Source organism: Bos javanicus, chromosome 12, assembly GCF_032452875.1.
Source record: "Bos javanicus breed banteng chromosome 12, ARS-OSU_banteng_1.0, whole genome shotgun sequence".
Taxonomy (NCBI): domain Eukaryota; kingdom Metazoa; phylum Chordata; class Mammalia; order Artiodactyla; family Bovidae; genus Bos; species Bos javanicus.
The window spans coordinates 2,808,337-2,828,377 of record NC_083879.1 but is presented as its reverse complement, the minus strand read 5'-3'; the positions used below and the strand labels follow the sequence as shown (position 1 = coordinate 2,828,377).

The window sequence follows — 20,041 nt, the reverse complement described above, 5'->3', positions numbered from 1 at the left end:
TTTAAGTGACATGTGTCTATTGAGAATTCCCAAATTTGTACCCCACAAGCCTAACCTATATCTGGAATACATTTTCTGAATATTTTAAAGCTGTATTGCTTTTATAATCTCCCCCCACCCCATATACTGTCTTTCTTCTGGACTTAAAAAAAAGGGGGGACTCTCCTTATTGTAGATAGTCAAAAACTAAAAGTTCATTGTTTCAAAAAATCTATATTGACATGTATGATTTTCTTAACTGCTAAGTATGATGGCTATAAAAATGAATAAATCACCTCTTTCCATAAACTACAGATAACTATGTGAGACATATATAAACTTATTAAAATCTATAAAAAATACACAGGATCTATGTCCATTTGAAACAAAATAGCAATTAAAAATGTTTTTAAATGGGCATATATCTTTTTAAACTATTTATTTTAATTGGAGGATACCTTGGGCTGCAAGGAGATCAAACCAGTCAATCATAAAGGAAATCAGTCCTGAATATTCATTGGAAGGACTGATGCTGAAGCTGAAACTCCAATACTTTGGCCACCTGATATGAAGAACTGACTCACTGGAAAAGACCCTGATGCTGGGAGAGACTGAAGGTCAGAGGAGAAGGGGATGATAGAGGATGAGATGGTTGGATGGCATCACCGACTCAATGGACATGAGTTTGAGTAAACTCCCGGAGCTGGTGATGGACAGGGAGGCCTGGCATGCTGCAGTCCATGGGGTCACTAAGAGCCAGACATGACTGAGCGGCTGAACTGAACTGACTTATGGTGTTTGCCATACATCAACATGAATCAGCCATAGGCATGCATGTGTCCCCTCCATCCTGAACCCCCCTCTCACCAGCCTCCCCACCCCATTCCTCCAGGTTGTCACAGAGAACCGGCTTTGGGTGCTGAGTCATACATGAAACTCACACTGGCTATCTATTTTACATACGGTAATGTATATGTTTCAGTGCTATTCTCTTGCCCTCTTCTTTTCCCATAGAGTCCAAAACTCTGTTCTTTATAACTGTGTCTCGTTTGCTGCCCTGCATGTAGGACTGTCAATACCATCTTTCTAGATTCCATATATATGCATTATTATATGATATTTGTCTTTCTGAGTTACTTCACTGTATAATAGTCTCTAGATTCATCCACCTCATTAGAACTGACTCAAATGCATTCCTTTTTATGGCTGAGTAATATTCCATTGTGCATATGTACCACAGCTTCCTTACCCATTCATTTGACATCTAGGTTGTTTCCATTTTCTAGCTATTGTAAACAGTGCTGCAGTGAACACTGGGGTACATGTGTCTTTTTCAATTTTGGTTTCCTCCGGGTATAAGCCCAGTAGTGGGATTGTAGTTTTATTCCTAGCTTTTTAAACGAATCTCTACACTGTTCTCCATAGTGGTTTTATCAGTTTGCATTCCCACCAACAGTGTAAGAGGGTTCCCTTTCCTTCACACTCTCTCCAGCATTTATTGTTTGTAGATTTTTTGATGATGGTCATTCTGACCAGTGTGAGATGATACCTCATTGTGGTTCTGATTTGCATTTCTCTAATAATGACTGATGTTGAGCATCTTTTCATGTATTTATTAGCCATCTCTCTGTCTTCTTTGGATAGAGAAGAAGTTTCTATTTAGTTCTTCTGCTCACTTTTTGACTGGGTTTTTATTTTTCAGGTATTGAGCTGTGTTAGCTGCTTGTATATTTTGGAGATTAATTCTTTGGCAGTTGTTTCATTTGCTATTGTTTTCTCCCATTCTGAGGCTTGTTTTTTCATCTAGCTTATCGTTTCCTTCACTGTGAAAAAGATTTTAAATATAATTAGGTCCCATTTATTTTTGTTTTTATTTTCATTACTCTAAATGTGGGTCATGGAGGATCTTGCTGTGATTTATGTCAGAGAGTGTTCTGCCTATGTTTTCCTCTAAGAGTTTTATAGTTTCTGGTCTTATGTTTAGGTCTTTAATGCCTTTTGAGTTTATTTTTGTGAACAGTGTTAGTGTTCTAGTTTCATTCTTACACACACAGCTGACCAGTTTTGCCAGCACCACTTGTTGAAGAGACTGTCTTTTTTCTACTGTATATTTTTGCCTCCTCTGTCAAAGACAAGGTATCTGAATGAGAACATATCTTTTGTGTTTTTCATATTTTTAATGAATAACTTTTATTTCAGAGTGAGCCTGTAATTTTATAGAATCATTGGTTTTAACATATTTACGTTTATTAAGTTGGTCTTTTTGAAAAATAGCAGATGGATGACAGTTAAGGTAGAAAATTTGGGCTTAGAAAATTACAATATCTGCAAACACTTTTATTTCAAAAATAGTCATTTTTATTTCAAATGTACTCTCTACATTTAAAGTTAGTTAAAAAATGACATAACACACGATAATCAAAACTGCAATTTGAAAAAGGCATGAAATTTACAAGGAAGTAGATTGGGATATGTTAATAAAATGATAAAGGACAGAAATGGTATGGACCTAACAGAAGCAGAAGATATTAAGAAGAGGTGGCAGGAATACACAGAACAAGTGACAAAAAAGATCTTCACAACCAAGATAATCACGATGGTGTGATCACTCACCTAGAGCCAGACATCCTGGAATGTGAAGTCAAATGGGCCTTAGAAAGCATCACTACGAACAAAGCTAGTGGAGGTGATGGAATTCCAGTTGAGCTATTTCAAATCCTGAAAGATGATGCTGTGAAAGTGCTGCACTCAATATGCCAGCAAATTTGGAAAACTCAGCAGTGGCCACGGGACTGGCAAAGGTCAGTTTTCATTCCAATCCAAAGAAAGCTCAACTACCGCACAATTGCACTCATCTCACATGCTAGTAAAGAAATGCTCAAAATTCTTCAAGCCAGGCTTCAGCAATACGTGAACTGTGAACTTCCAGATGTTCAAGCTGGTTTTCGAAAAGGCAGAGGAACCAGAGATCAAATTGCCAACATCCGCCGGATCATGGAAAAAGCAAGAGAGTTCCAGAAAAACATCTATTTCTGCTTTATTGACTAGGTCAAAGCCTTTGACTGTGTGGATCACAATAAACTGTGGAAAATTCTGAAAGAGATGGGAATACCAGACCACCTGACCTGCCTCTTGAGAAACCTGTATGCAGGTCAGGAAGCAACAGTTAGAACTGGACATGGAACAACAGACTGGTTCCAAATAGGAAAAGGAGTACGTCAAGGCTGTATATTGTCACCCTGCTTATTTAACTTATATGCAGAGTACATCATGAGAAACGCTGGGCTGGAAGAAGCACATGCTGGAATCAAGATTGCCAGGAGAAATATCGATAACCTCAGATATGCAGATGACACCACCCTTATGGCAGAAAGTGAAGAGGAACTAAAAAGCCTCTTGATGAAAGTGAAAGAGGAGAGTGAAAAAGTTGGCTTAAAACTCAACATTCAGAAAACGAAGATCATGGCATCTGGTCCCATCACTTCATGAGAAATAGATGGGGATACAGTGGAAACAATGTCAGACTATTTTTCTGGGCTCCCAAATCACTGCAGATGGTGACTGCAGCCATGAAATTAAAAGACGCTTACTCCTTGGAAGAAGAGTTATGACCAACCTAGATAATATATTGAAAAGCAGAGACATTACTTTGCCAACAAAGGTCCATCTAGTCAAGACTATGGTTTTTCCTGTGGTCATGTATGGATGTGAGAGTTGGACTGTGAAGAAAGCTGTGCACTGAAGAACTGAAGCTCTTGAACTGTGGTGTTGGAGAAGACTCTTGAGAGTCCCTTGGACTGCAAGGAGATCCAACCAGTCCATTCTGAAGGAGATCAGTCCTGGGAATTTTTTGGAAGGAATGATGCTAAAGCTGAAACTCCAGTACTTTGGCCACCTCATGCGAAGAGTTGACTCATTGGAAAAGACTCTGATGCTGGGAGGGATTGGGGGCAGGAGGAGAAGGGGACGACAGAGGATGAGATGGCTGGATGGCATCACTGATTCAATGGACGAGAGTCTGAGTGAACTCCAGGAGTTGGTGATGGACAGGGTGGCCTGGCGTGCTGCGATTCACGGGGTTGCAAAGAGTTGGACACGACTGAGCGACTGAACTGAACTGAACTGAATAAAATGGTGATTCAATGCTCAAAAAAGTATGGAATTCAACTTTCACTGAATTTGAACTCAATCCTTATCCAAACATTGCTAAAGAAACAAAGATAAAGGAATAATAAAGAACTTGTTCAACTAACAACACGGCTAGAAACATGGGACGTGAATGCTGGCTCTTTCTCTTCTGAGTTGTGTGAGTGTGGGACAGTCTAAGTTTTAGTTTCTTTATCTGCAAAATGAAGAGAAGGCTGGCTCTCATCATCTCACGATAGTGATTACTAAATGAGATAACGCATCTTAGCACAGTGCCTGATCTATAAACTAAGAACTTAATAAGTGTTAGCTATTATTATCATTATATTTAATTTCTTAAACTTGTTTACTACATCTTTTTTTTGAAGAAATTTTCCTCCACAAAAACTATTCAAAAGAAGAAATTAACAAAAATAATTAAAATAAAGAGAGTATTCACACTGAGCTCTGAATTTTGCCTGAAAGTTTTTAAGCAACACAGTTACAGAGAACAAAGCTCTACTTTGCAATCAGTTTGTTCTGTCAAAAAGACAAAACGCTCAGAGGATGTAATTGAACAACTAATAGCACCCTGGCCAAGAAGCGGGGCTTTAACGTGCTCTTTAAAATACATGCAAGTGAGCACTGTTCTTTCCATTTTAATATAGACTTTCCACCCCTAAATTGACTTTCTGCAATAGTTAGATAATTGTACACTTTTAAGTCACTTTTTCAGTGTTCTTGAACTGTGAAAGTAATTCAGGATTGAACTCATAAAATACACTCTCCAAGGTCCAAGTTTAAGTGAGCACAGTGATTTGTTTCTTAACAATAGAGACCAACTAAATTTAAGAACTCCTTTGTACTGGACAGTCCTTGAAGCCTTGAGTGTCTTCTTATTCACAGCCCTTCTGAGGAAAGCAGCCAAGGGCGGTTTTGTTGCCATGGTCAACTACTAGCACGCCCCACCTCATGATCCACCGTCCGCTCTTCCCTCCCTCCGCATCACACTGCCCACAGCCTCAAAGACTTCTTTTCCTGCTCTCACGACATCGCCCTTACCCCTATATTATTTCTCATGATAGATTACTAAGCCCTTGACTTATGCCATGGAATCCTCAGGACAACTTATGAAACGTATTAGAAATAGGGAAGTCAAAGCACAGAGACTGTTAGAATAGTTTTTGGCCTGTGTTCACAGACTTGGTGAATGGGAAAGTCAGAATTTTACATTTTAATAACTGCAAAACACAAGTTCTTTCCATGGCCCAGTGTATCACTGGCATGAATCTAATGCTAAAAAAAATATTTGTTGCATAAACAGATAAATACAAGTCACCACATTTTGGGTCATAAAGCAGTGGTGATGGGTCCCTGGACAACTGGCAGGAGACTCTGACCTACAGGATATTGCAGACTTGCTAAGTATCTAGCTCATCCTGTAAATTCCTCTTGTGGGACAATGAAACCCACAGAGAGTACAGGAACACTGAACTCGAGGGCCAGAGCGAAGGGAGACGGTTAAAGGCGTAGTGAAGACAGCAGTGTAAACATAAGCCACACAGCTCAGAGGTGTTCCATCTGCGGGTGCTGACCACAGAGCAGACGGAGGGAGAGACAGGGACACGTTAACTGGAGGGCCTGGCGCCTCGGGCTGTGCTGTCCGAACAGCATTCTGTCCGGCAACAGCAAGTGGCTGACTGATGCAGTAGCTGGCACCACGCTCTCTCAAGTCTTTCTTTCTTCTCTAACCAAGCCCTGATCCGTTTCTCAGGGAACAACAGTCGAATCCATGTGCTCACGTCACAGGTTCATTCCCCACATACGGTTCCTGACTGTGTTCCATGTTCTCTTTCTGTCCTCTCTGCTTCACTTCTGGTTCCCCCCACCACCATCTCCTGTCTGGGTCCCGACATGTCAGTCAGTCTCCATCTCTTTCCCCCACGCCTGGCCTCCGTCCTCACCATCTGCACCTGGCAAGGACCCACTCAGCTCTCGTTTAAACACCTTCTTTGGGGAAGCTCACCTGCAGAGTAGGGTTTGTCCTCCTGTTAGTAAGTCTCCTGTCACTCTCTACCTTTCTAACGTTTGTCACACTGACTTACAAATACTTGTTCAATTTAATGTCCTTATTCCTAGATCATAGGCTCCTTGACAGCATTACAGTGTTCATTTTGTTCAATCCTATACTCCAAGTACAGTGTCTGACCCATAAGAAGTATACCATAAATATTTGCTTAACAAATACTCATGACTATCTTCACATAATACATCATCTGCCGTATCCCGAAGGTCCCTGCTTTTAGAAATCTAAAAACACATTCAGTGTATGGTCTTAAAGCGTTCACCAGTAGGACTAAGACCCAGCCTGACTCCATGCAGGACTGGCGTCATGGATGTGCTGTGCAGGCTGATCTGGGATGGGGAGGGCAGGGAGTAGGTGACTCCCTTCAGTGTCTCAAGGGGAGCCACCAACAATCACTGAGTGTAGAATGACCTGATCAAATCTCTGTTTTCAGTAGAAACATTCTGCCGCAGGGGATGGGATAAAGAAAGTAAAGATGTGAAGAAGGGAGGGCACCGGGCTGCGGCTAGAAGGCTACAGTGAGGGCTCTTCAGTGGCAGAGACGGCCTCTCCACTGGCCATGGTTTAGTCCTGGCAGAGAAGGCAGCTAAACTGCTGGCAAAGAGCTTTCCTTCCTGAAAGCAGAGACTCAAAAGAACAGAGCTGTTCCCTAGACCCATCTGTCTTTGGATGTGGGTGTTTGCTGCTGTGATGTCAGTTACCTTGCAAGCATGAATTGATGAGCCCAGGAAAAAATAGCCACAGAGAGCAAAGAAGAAGTCCAAATCCTTGATGACACTGTTGAAGCCTTTACAAAAGTTAAACTAAAAAAGTTTTACTTAAAAGAAAGATGTCAAAATCTTAAACCTCTTTACCTTTTCTCCTGTCCCTCTTCCTTTAATAAGATGTCATATCCCCAACTTCACCTTCACAGGGCTCCTTCTCTCAGCCCATTCAAATCAAGATGCTCCAACTTCAAGAGACACATTACTTATTAAAGTGACTTAAACAGGAGGTGTATTTATTACCCTGTGTATCAAGAAATCTAAGCTTTCTTAGCTTCATGGGATGGCTGACAAGGGCTCTCAGGGAGCTGGCTGGTATATGCAGAGTATGTAGTCCCATTTTCTAGCATACAATATACAGTTCAATTTTATACTAAAAGTGTTTCTGGTATTCTACCCATCCCGCCCGCCCCCACCCCCCAAAAAACTTCCCCATTTTAAATAAGAAATCAGGGAGACAAATGAGGAGGGGCAGCGTGAAATAATTTTCTTTTAACCAAAACTTCTTATAAGTTGAGATGTTTATGTGCCAGAAGCAGGTCCTATTTCCCCACTTATCTATCTATATGAGGCACATGGTTGTCTTCTTTCCTTTCAGGCATCCATTATTTGTTACTGCTTACCATATAACCATCTATTATCTAGATGTCAATGGTGGTGGTGGTTTAGTCGCTAAGTCGTGTCCGACTCTTGCGACCCCATGGTTCCTCTGTCCATAGGATTCTCCAGGCAAGAATACTGGAGTGGGTTGCCATGCCCTTCTCCAAGATGTTAATGAGCACACATGAATTTATCTGTCCTCAAAAAATTATTCAGAATTCACCTCCAGAAGACGTCACAAATTATCTGCTTAGCAAAGTTCCCAATAACAAGGTAAGCAATCCAATATTTGTTTAACGCACCTGTCCTCTAGCATTACCTTTGTGAGGGTCTGAAGCTCTGTGACAGCACTGATAAAGCCTCTGTGACGCGGCGTCTGATTAGAGGGGTGAGGACACGGATCTCCAGAGGGCACGGTCTTGCGTCTTGGGGAGACCTTCACTAGATACAAACCCAGTCGCTCACAGAGACCTGAACTTTTCATAGCATTCCTGTCAAACAACAGTTCTGCCTGAGCTTGAATCTTAAAACTGGGAAAGAGGTCGGCCCGTCCTAAGGGAGTCAGCCTGTCATTGTACCGTCCCAACTGTGAGCATGTTCTTTAGATTGAGACAAAATCTTTTCCCCAGTTAACAGAGGAGAGGAAGTTCCCACAGACTGTCCCAATTATAGCACTTCTGGGCTTCCCTGGTGGCTCAGATGGCAAAGCAATGCAGGAGATCTGGGTTAGATCCCTGGGTTGGGAAGATCCCCTGGAGAAGGGCATGGCAACCCACTCCAATATTGCCTGGAGAATCCCATGGACAGAGAAGCCTGGTGAGCTACAGTCCGTGGGGTCTCAAGGAGTCGGACACGACTGAGTGACTAAACACGGCACGGCACAGCACTTTGAGAAAAACAGTGGCAGTTTAATGGAATTAAGAGTGACCTGGGGATACAGGATCAGGCATGACTTTGAACAAATCCTACAGACTCTCTAAGACTGATGTTTTCTTTATCTAATATGAGAATGATAATCTTCACCTGCACACTTACTGTAAAAAGTAAATAAGATACCATAAGTGAGCATATACAGTGCTTGCTTCCACGTAAGCATTTTTTAAAGTGTGCATGAAGATAATGACACCACTGAGCACCTCTAAAGATTTGCAGAAGGATGAGAGTGTTTAAAACCTACACTGTAAAGTGGACCAGCCATATTAATATCAATTAGATTTAAAATCTCAATGCACAGATATGTAATTCAACAGATAACCCACAAGCAGTGGGTTACAATGGGTAGAGCCATATTATTCTCTTGATGAAAATTTTTATATTGAAATGCATAAATATTCATGATTTCACTTTTCTTAAATTCATGGCAATAATGCTGGACTTGGACATCCAAGAAACGTTAATTCAAAACTGACGATAATGAAAACGATGTCGGCAACAAAAATACAGGTTCCTCTCAAGGGCAAATGCTCTTTGCCAGGCAACATGCAGACCAAACTCTTGACATCTGAATAGCTTCAAGTACTCATAGAGACCTTTTGAAGTAGATATTATTATCTCCATTTTATAAATATGATACTGAACATAAGATAGCTTAAACAAGTCAAAGAAGGTTTCACTATAAGTGGCTGATGGAAAATGTGAAACCTGATCTTGGAAGTTACATTCCCTCTACTATCTCCTAAACACATAAAATAAGTGGGTCTAACAGAATCATTATAAAACACATTCACTCATTGAACTCTGTTTTAAAAGAGATGAACTATCTAACCACCAGTGGGATGTACTGTGCTGAGTCGCTCCGTCGTGTCCAGCTCTTTGGAACCCCTTGGACTGTAGCCCACCAGGCTCCTCTGTCCATGGAGAGTCTCCAGGCCAGAATACTGGAGTGGGCTGCCATGCCCTCTTCCAGAGGATCTTCCCAACCCAGGGATTGAACCCAGGTATCCCACATTGTAAGTGGATTCTTTATTGTCTGAGCCACTAGGGAAGCCCAAGAATATTGGAGTGCGTAGCCTATCCCTTCTCAAGGGCATCTTCCCGACCCAGGAATCAAATTGGGGTCTCCTGCATTGCAGGCAGATTTTTTAGCAGCTGAGCTACCAGGGAAGCCCAACAGGGGGATACTTGACTCAAATTATTACCTCATCTCTCCTTTGTGATGATTGTAACTACAGTGACATGGGTGTCTATTAAAAAAATAAAGGTAATAATAATAAATTCTAATTTAATTTAAAAAATTGCACACTGGAGTAACTCTCACAAAATGCACCCAGAAACACAGAACAAATATATTCAAAAGACCAACAGGGGCTGGGATAATTTAAGAAAAAAATACTTAGAACTACTCTGAGTTTGTGAAACAATTAAAAACTCTTATGATCATTAAAATGTTAAAAATGCATAATATATTGGTACAATTTTTAAAATGTCAGTTTTTAACCTATATGCATTGATTTAAGCTGTAAGCACTTAAGAGTGTCTGTAAGTGCTTCTCAGGGGCATACTCGACAGTCTGCCCAGAGGGAGCCGTCTGTCGGCCAGCCACCTTCAGCGCCACCCAGTGATTCACTGGGACAGAACTTGTGGTCTCTGTTGCTTCGTCTAGTTCCAAGTTCTGCATTAATCTGTCGTCCAAGAGCCCAACGTTCCTGGTCCAGCCAAGGCTTTGGGAGAAGTCTTACTTTTTGGCTATGTATTTACTATTAGGTAATGAATGACCATTATATACTGAAAATACTGTATTTATAGAAAAGCCCCCACAAAGCCCATAACGAGGGACGTCCCTGGTGGTTCAGGGTTAAGGATTCCTGTAAATGCAGAGGCCGTGGATCCAGTCCCTGGTCGAGGAAGATGCCATACGCTGCGGGGCAACTAAGCCCGTGAGCCTGTGCGTCGCAGCCACTAAGCCCATGTGCTCAGAGCTCCCCCCGCCCCCACAACCGGAGAGAGCCCGCACGCATCACAGAACATCCAGAACGGCCAAGATAAACAAATAAGGAAGATCTGCAACGACTACATTACGCTTCCAGTTACCCATGCAACAGAAACAGTGGTGACTTTTCTCTACAGCCATAACCCACCTCAAAATTACTACCATTGAGTTTACAGCAACCAAGAGAATTATGTATAGGAGGATATATCTTCCAAAGTGCTAGCCTCTGAATTCCAAATGTTTAAAAAAAAAGACAATTATTAAAATGGGCAATCCTATATGTCACTAATCATAATGAACTTTTAATCTCTAATCATCGCTGCAGAAATCACTAAACCACAACAGGGAAATTTACCAACAGAAAGAAAGAAAAATCAGTAATTACTGAACTAGCATGAACCAGGTACTAGCCAGATCCTTTATATATTCATTTTTAGACTCATAACAATCTTTTATTGTTGGAGTTACTATTTCAGTGTTACAGTGAGGAAACAGGCTTAAAGGTCAAGGTTATGCTGTTGGCTGCCTTCCTGACATTATGTCACCTGTGGTGAGGAAAAACTCACATTCAACTTTCCTCCCTTTAAAAAGAATAACACTGAACATAAACCACTAAAGATCCTAAACCTTTAGAGAAGGTACTGTGATAAGTCTTGTAATTACAAAGCTAAATTCCTCTTGTTCTAAAGTCTACCTTTGAATAGCTCAAAATCAAATCTGTCTAGCACTTGACAAATCATCCAAATTTTCAAAAATATTGATAGTGTTTTATTTAAGGAAAAACATTATAAATTATAAGTACCAGAGTGTTCCTGGCCTAAATAAAACACCCTATCTAATGCTATTCATAGCTACTGAATGGGAAATGCTCAATGAATTAGCTTAATGTGATAAGCCTGTTAAAATGATACCAGGAAGGAAGGAGATCACCATAAGCAAGTTTCCAAAAGTCAGATGGTACTGTCTGCTAATAATATCTCTTTAAAACAAACTCTTCCACTAATGCATGTACTATATAGTATGTGTAACTGAGAATTTTTGATAGTGAAATGTTGAGAAAGGTGGGAAAAAGTAGTATCTTTTTTTAAAAAAGTAATTATTTGTGAAATACTTTTGGTAGGCTCTAAGCCAGTACAGTAACCCTTTGAGCTGGTTTTTACTTTTCAGAAAGATTAGAAAGGAAATGAAACTATTATCTCAAGGAGATATTTATACTCTTATGTTCATTACAGGATTATTCACAATAGCCAAGGTATGGAAATAACCTAAGTGTCCATCAAAGAATGAATGGATAAAGAAAATGTGGCATGTGTGTGTATATATACACACACACACACACATACATATATGTGTATACAATATGTAATGTAGTATTATTCAGTCTTAAAAGGAAGGAAGTGCTTCCATTTCATCCTGACATCATGGATGAATCTGGAGGGCCGTTATGCTAAGCAGAATAAACTAGACAGAAAGTACTGCATGGAGTCACTTCTCTGTGGATCCAAAAAAGAAAAAAACAAAAATGAAACTCAGAAACAGAGATTAGAAAAGTGGTTCCAGTAGTGGGAGGTATGGGTAGGGAAACAGGGAAAGGTAAAAGGGCGCAAACTTTCAGTAATAAAAGGAGTAAGGTCAGAGGATCTAACGTATAATAGGGTGACTACAGTTGATAACACTGTACTGTATAACTATAACCTGCTAAGAAAGCAAACCTTAAATGTTCTTGCCAAAAGAAAGAAAAAAAGAAAAAAACAGGTTGCTCCTGAACAAAAAGGTGAAATACTATCAGTGAAGCCTGCCTCTGGCTGCTGCTGCCCCTGCTGATGTCCATCCAGGGCACACTTTCGCACCAGCTGCTCATGCCCTGTCCACGACAGGCATTTCTTTCACAGGAGTCCCCTGTAATCCGCACTTTTCTCTGCATCTCCTCTTCTTGATGTTGGGGAAAGCTCTATAAAGAGCTAGGACCTTCCGCTCTTATTGACTTCTTTCTCCTCCCTGGAGTAACAGAAATGACAGCTAGCACTCCAGGAGCCAAACTGGACGAGGAAGCAGCCTTGAGACTAGAAGCTAAAGGATAAAGACGGTAAGCATAAAGACCGTTAGAGCCAATTCCTCACCCGCATTTCTTCCAACCTGGACCTGGAAGAATGGCTCCTGCAAAGCAGAATGGTGAGAAGGCTTGCCATGAATGAAGGGTGACCGGAGAGCACACCATCAACATTCACAAGCACTTGCACGGACTGGGATTCCAGACGCACGTGCCTGTGAAGGAGGCGGGCACCCCAGACGTGCACAGACACCGGACTCAACAAAGCAGAGCCAAAGGGACAGTGATGGCCCATCCTGGACCCCCGTGCGGTCCTCCAGAAGATGGAAAGAGGATGAAGACTCACCAAACAGACTCTACGTGTTGGTTACCGATGTTCTTGTCACCACCTTCAAAAATCTACAGTCAATGTGGATGAGAGCTAACCAATGACGGTCAAAGTTATACAACTGCAAACAAAAAAGACAGGAGTCCAAGTCCCTGATGACACTGTGGAACTTCAGTATAAGCATCAGACCTCTAAATCTCTCTCAGTGAAGTATTTAAGTCAATGATATTTGAGTCTTCTCTTATATGCACTTGAATCTAATCTTAACCAATATGCATTTTTGCTGGGAAGGGGGAAACTGGCTGGTTGAAGGACAAGGGGAAGAGGGACTGCTCACTGTATTTTCTTTAGAAATTCTCAATTTGAACCATGGGAATGATTTAGTCAAAATTAAGTTAAAACACAGAGTCTAAAAATTAATAAAAAATAATATCTGAAATATTAGAAACTATTACCATTTAATGAAACCATTTAGGCTTATTATTTGAAAAAATAATATTTTTTTTTCATAAAAATCTGGAAATAACTTATTTAATAAAAGTGGAAAATGTGATGTAATGTCAGTAGTTTCTTCTGTAAAACATGGAAGTACAATCAGGTCAGGTAACACCGTGCCACTTTTGTAAGAAAGGTTCTACACGTGGTTGCTCAAAGATGCTGGCTGAATGGACGAAACACCATCAAATACATCACCACTGCAAGTATTCTTCTCTGTACGCGCCTGACTGTTATCTATAAAACTGAATGTATGAGAAAGACCTTAGGCAAACAGAGGAAAATGACTAGAATTTTCAAAGCTTAGCAGAATACACTTATAGACAGTTATTTAAGCTAGTAAGCAAATATTGTAAGGCCATTTATTTATCTGCCCCAATAACTCATTTTCATTGACAGACTAGCATATGTAACAAACCAAGTGAAAATTTAAGAAGAATTTATGTGGGGTGGGGTATACGGTTGCTATTAAAGAAGTATTGTAGGAATTTAGCTTTAATTCCCAAAATTTTTATCCTATTAAAGCAATCCAAAAGAATGCAATTTACTAACTGTATACTTGGCTGAATTTTCATACTGAAAAATTCCATAAACAGCTCTTTAACCATCTATATAAGTTGAGAATTTTGATTTATATTTTACATTCTTACTATGATACATCTTTTTTGGTTCTATTTTTAAAAAATCACCTTTTTCCCAAAAGGATGGATAACAGTTACAACCAATTTATACGAAAATTTGATTAGAAAAGCTCAAATGGAATTTGTAATTAAGGCCTTTTTACTGAATAAATACATGAAATTTGCAAAAGATTGATAGGAATGTATAACTTACTTTGTCAGTTTCATTTTTCATGTCTTGGTAATAAATATTATTTTGATAAATAAAGATGATTTTTATTGCATTTACTGCTCTGTGATTTTCATACAACAATGGTTCCTCAAGTTACATAAAAGGAGGAACCGTACTTTAGTACTCAAACTGTAAACTCGTGGTTCTTTAAAGTTATTGTCAACATATCCACAACTGTGTAAGAATGAAGTGAATTAATGATGTGGGTTTGTCTATTTCCTACAAAATAAAAGTCCTGAGGGAAAAACAGCCCTAAGTGTTTCTGGACCATCACTAATTCTATCCTATTTGCCTCTCAGCATTGCCTTTTCAATTTGGGTCCATTTGAAAAGTAATGGCAAAGAGAGAAAAGAAGGTTGTGCTATAAACAGAAGAACCTCTGGGCGGGTCTGAGTATGCCCACTGTCATCAACCCGGCCGTAATAGTAGGTGAAAAGGGAAGGAATGCCAGTCCCATCAGGCTACCTGCTCGTGTGTGGAGGAACCAAAGCAGAATCAGTCAAGGCAGATTAGTTCTGAAAAACAGTTTCTGAGCACCATCAAAGTAACAGCTAGAAAGGCACTGGCAGCTGCTGTCCTTTCAGGAGTCAGATTTCACTTGACAACAAAAGCAAGGCAAATGTTTCTGAATAAAGATACAATCACATAAAGAGGGTTTTACATTTGATATAGAACTGTGGTCAAAACATTGTCCGTAAGACATCTCATTATCCCTGTTGGAGAGTCGGTGTTCAAAGTCCTTCGTGTTCAAAGCCCTTAGGAATTTAAAGCGGGGGAGGGGGGGGGGACTTCCACTGTTCAAGAATTGTATATTACCTTATAGATGAAAATACTAATGATGTAAGTTACAGAAGGTCCTCAGAAACATTTTCTAAAAAGCATGTGAGAGCCTTGTAACATGGCCTTTATTGATTTTTCCCTTCTGTAGGAGGCAGATTAATTACTAAGATATGCCGATTACTTGTAAACAAGGTTATGTATCCTGGTTATGGAGAACTGACACTCAACATCCATTTTAACCACTTACTGCATTGCCTTCCTGTGTTATACTGGCTGGAAAACTAAGAACCATTTCAAAAATCACATCCAGCTTGGATGTGATTTGGTCTGGCCAGTCTCCGAACTGCTCAAGGTTAGGAAGGTAGAAGTAAAGTAGAGGCCACAGTTTTGCTAATTTTGCTCACAAATGTGACTTTGGACACATTGGTGAGTTCCAAGGATCTGGTCACTAACTTGGTGGGTGCTGAAAGGCATAAAAATTGGGTATCTGCTATGCTGGCATAGACCATGAGGGCACTGGACAGTTCTGAAGCTGAGAGTAACTATGGGGGCCTCCAGATCATGGGGACTTTATGTCAGGACTGGCAGTGAGGTTCCAGAGCAGCAGCTCCCCAGCTTGGCAGGCAGTTTCGTCTCACAGAGGAGTGAGTGACTGCATTGGTGGCCTGTGGTCTGGTTTTGATGTTATTCAGAAATCTTGATCTAGATTGTCTCTTCATTTCTCCCAATGATACTGTAATGCGTTTAATATGCCATTATACTTTTCTGCTTAAACTGGATTCTGGTTTCTGCACCCTCTAAACACATGCCAGAACATAAATACCCCTTCCAAGAAATGGACTTCCAGTTTGTGTGCAGAGAAAGAGCAAGGCAGAGTTTAAAGTCTATAGTGAAAGGACCACTCCAACATAATATTCAGGGACTAATGGATGCTACTCTGTTCTTGGGCACTCAGAATGAAGGTGTGTTCTTAGTGACACTGACATGTGTTCAAGGATGAGGAGAGGCCAATGCTTAAACAGTCCCTTGATGCGAAGTGTTCAGATTGTTAGTCTAAGTACTTTCAGAATAATATCCAGAATTTAAAACCCCAAGGACAACAGAACAGTATATACAGTGAGACCCTTCTTTCCAGGAGTGTGTTCTGGAAACTGCGGATTTCCACTAGTTCCTGGATGTAAAGGAGCTAAGATAACGCCGCGTCCAGTCCTGCCATGCAGCCATCCAACTTCCCAGAAGACACAATCTCTCCGGCAATTTTATTAATACCTGGAAACTTAATTTAACCATACTCTGGGTACGTGTATAAGTTTGTGTTCTTTCATAGCTCACTTGAAATAACCAGGTCTCTTGATAAAAGTTTCCTTTTTCGTTTGGTTATCATGTAGGATCTAAAGATCCTTTTTAAGCCTCTCTTTGTTAGCAAACAATGGTCTTTCTATTAATGGCCATCAACGTCTCAACCAAAGTTTAAAAAAAAGGAAAAAAAGGATGCTTACTATATAACACAAGGAATTCTACTCAGTAGTCTGTAATGGCCTATATGACAAAAGAATCTAAAAGAGTAGATATATGTACATGTATAACTGAGTTACTTTGCTGTGTACCTGAAGGTAATACAACACTGTAAATCAACTCTACTTCAATAAAAATGTAAAAAAGAAAGTTTTGGTGATAAAGGAACAATCCCTTATTATAGTTTGTGAGGCTTACTTGCAGGTTGTGGGTAGGGTTGCCAGACTTACCAAAGCAAGAATTTGAATTTCAGATTAACAATTGTTTCAGATAAACCATGAATAACATAAGGGGTATATTTATATTTTTAAAGTATTTATGGGACATACTGATATTAAAAAAAGGATTCATTGTTTACTAGAATTTAAATTTAACTGACCATCTGTGTTTTATCTGTCAATCCTAGACAAAACAGGGGGAAAAGCCCTTGCATGCACTACCACTTCTTATTTTATACCAGCTTAGGAGCTGGTATAAATGGATGTTTAAAAGATTGTCTAAAAGATTTAAGACATTTTCAGATGGAAGGAAAGGGCTCAGTATGGCTAATTCATGGCATTTTAACTAAAGGGGAATACAGAGTAAATTAAACTCTCAACTTGCCCCGGACTCTTGGAATTTCCTGGGTTTTGTTTCCTTGAACCTAGATTCAAACATGCTCTTGCCCAGAGAATTCAGCTCAAGTTTTGTTAGTCTAGAACCCACTCTGCTTCCTTTCTTACATATGGCTGTTAGGAAGCTCAGAAATAAATCACAGTACTGACTTTGCAGTTACTTCTTCATACTTTAAATAGAAAAGTTACCTTAAAATCTTTTAAAAAAAGAGAGGGACCATGAAATGCTGACCAATGAGCTGGCTTTCCTTTATGGTAGTCATGGAGAATCAGTGAAAGAATTAGGTCTAAAAATGACACAGAAAAGTAGTCACCTTCCTAATTTTTCCAACTGTGGGGAATAAAACTTTTTTTTCTAAATAGTTATATGTTAGTATTGAAAGAATATTATATACTACTGTTGCTGTGATGAAAATACAACCCATGACAGAAAAACTATTCCAGGGTTTCAACTTTTCTTTATATACTAAGGGATGTACTGGATAGCACAGAGAAGAGAGCAGTGTATCAAGCAATTTTCATTTTTATTTGTTAAAAGTGCCCTGCTGCTAAAGTATGAGAAGTGAAAATGTGGTTAAACTTTGAAATGTAATACATATCTGGAAAATAAAATAATCTGTAGCATAGTTAAGTTCTGCTCAAGTCTGGAGAGAGAACATGAAAAATTCTCATACTAGCAATTTGCTGACTAGAAAACCGCTGTATTTTCAATCAGCCTAATATGGCAGCTGTTTCTCATAGGCAAAGAAAAGCTAAAGGAGACTTACAGCCTGCAGATATTTGGTCTAGCTTGGCAAAATTTAGCTGCTAGTTTCATCTTATCCTTGTTATACGTTTTCCATATGGGACTTATTATTATAAACGAGAAGAAATAATAGAAGCAAACGGGAGCAAGAGGAAAGGTTCAGACTGGCATGCATTAACTGCTTGTCAACTACGGTTTTCCTAATGAAGTGCCCTGTTGCTCTGTATGTCACTGATTACAGTACAACAGCTTTCATTAGTCACTGCAAATAAGACTTGGTGCCATCTTATTTACATCCTATTGCAAATAATTAGCATTTCATATTAGAATCGTCCAAGGCACTTCTGAACCTACAGCAAGACTATTTGACATCATCTGATACTTTTTTTTCCATCCTGAACAAGTGAAAACAGATTCTGTGCTTTTTAGTTACAACGGTGTCACCAATGAATTCTACCATGGCTTAAATTCCTGCCAATATTGTGGCTGGGGATATCAAAACGCTGCAGTAATTAGACCTTGCAAGCCTGACTTCCCTAGTGGTAGAACTGTCACGGAAGGGGAGGAATTGATATTCAAGGTTTATAATAATTCAAACCTCTACAATTATTGCTAGAACACGAACACTATCATTTTAAACGCAGAAAATGACTTAAGAAAATGCCTCATTACCACGGTAAGAGATGGAAAAGAAAATATCACCATACACTTTGTTGACCAATGCCTTTTCTCTGCTAAAAATTTACAATCACTTATTAAAACTCAAACCTGATTATTAACTTGGGGAGGAAGTACTTGTTTTGAAAACATAGCTGCCATATTTGATAGATTGCAAGGTCCATTCTATCACATATTTTAGAACTTCAGTTTAGAAGTGCAAGAATTAAATATATAGGTTTACATATGTTATTTCATATAACCAAATTCACAGAAAGAACTTTGTACAAAACCAATTATTTCTACCCCAATATTAATAATATTTTATGTATGTGTATCAACCTCCATATGTATTTAAGTATGTAATTCTTTATATGTAACTGATGTTTTCTCCAGCACACACATACAGTATGACAGGAATCAATGAATCAATTCTGAATTTGTTTGAATATGCTGTTCACAGATACAGCTAGCTAACCTAAACATTAACACCTGGGGAGAGGGTAGCCATCAGCCGCAGGCAGTGAAGGCTCTCATCTCCCGGACCTTTCCCTCGCTGGGCTCTGCACTGTGTGCACAGATCCTGGTATCATGAGATACCTGTAGGCCTCAGGAGATAATTGAGCCCCCTGGTCCAGTTAACCAGCCAAGGAATCCTCAACCCCTTAAGCATTTCTTCCTGTTCCACTGAGGCACAGATCCAGAGGCACAGTCTCCAGATGGCTGATCTTGCAGCCCCTCACTCTTAAGAGGGTTGATCTTTTAGACTCTTCCTGTCTTAGGATTTCAGTTTACAACTGATCGTTAACTATCCTCACTAGATATTTGATGATAATAATAATTTTAAAAATTAACCTTAGGCACAAAGAAGTAAATATAAACACATTAAAAATGATAATGTATGACTGCTGGCTAACAGCTCTCAGTGAATATATTAAAGATTAGAGGCTAGAAATCAAAGATGATAATAAAATGTACTTAGTTGATAAAGGGGTCTCATACAAACTATCTTTTCTATAAAAAGACTGAAAATTTTCAGAGGGTCTCTTTTTCACATGAAGTGTTTTATTGCTTACTATGCTTCTCAGTGGAGGCAGTGAATTAATTCTGAGAAGCCTCTTCAAAAACAAAGCCAGTCTCTGCGGATGTCCTGCAGGGTCAGTGTGACCTGAAGGAACAAAGGGGTGTTACTTTCCCTCTGGCAACAGCTAGGTGGTCAGATGCCTAGGGGCACTGCGTGTTGTTTAGGAGACTGGGGTAATAATTAGGTCTTAAATCCTTTAGGTCACATAAAACAGAGCAACCATTACTTGATATTCGGAGAAGAGGCCTATTCTAACTTGTCTGGGCTGATACACAGTCACCTCTTTCCCAAATGTCTGCCTGAAATAAACTGGAATTTGGAAATCCTGTCCCATAGGTGTATTTATCCTCACTCATCCATTTCTCTCAAACAAAGGATATGTACAAATGCATGGGTTTGAATCCCACCTGGGACATTTACTAGTTGTTTAACCTTGAG

The 20,041-nt window shown here is 39.7% G+C and overlaps 1 protein-coding gene and 1 pseudogene across 5 annotated transcripts in view; one reads left to right on the top strand and one right to left on the bottom strand.

Annotated features, from left to right (window-relative positions):
• DIAPH3 (diaphanous related formin 3) overlaps positions 1-20,041 on the bottom strand; it is a 562,435-nt gene that overhangs the window by 62,371 nt on the left and 480,023 nt on the right. The gene's annotated exons all lie outside the window — the stretch shown is intronic.
• Positions 12,474-13,112, top strand: LOC133258141 (large ribosomal subunit protein eL31-like; annotated as a pseudogene).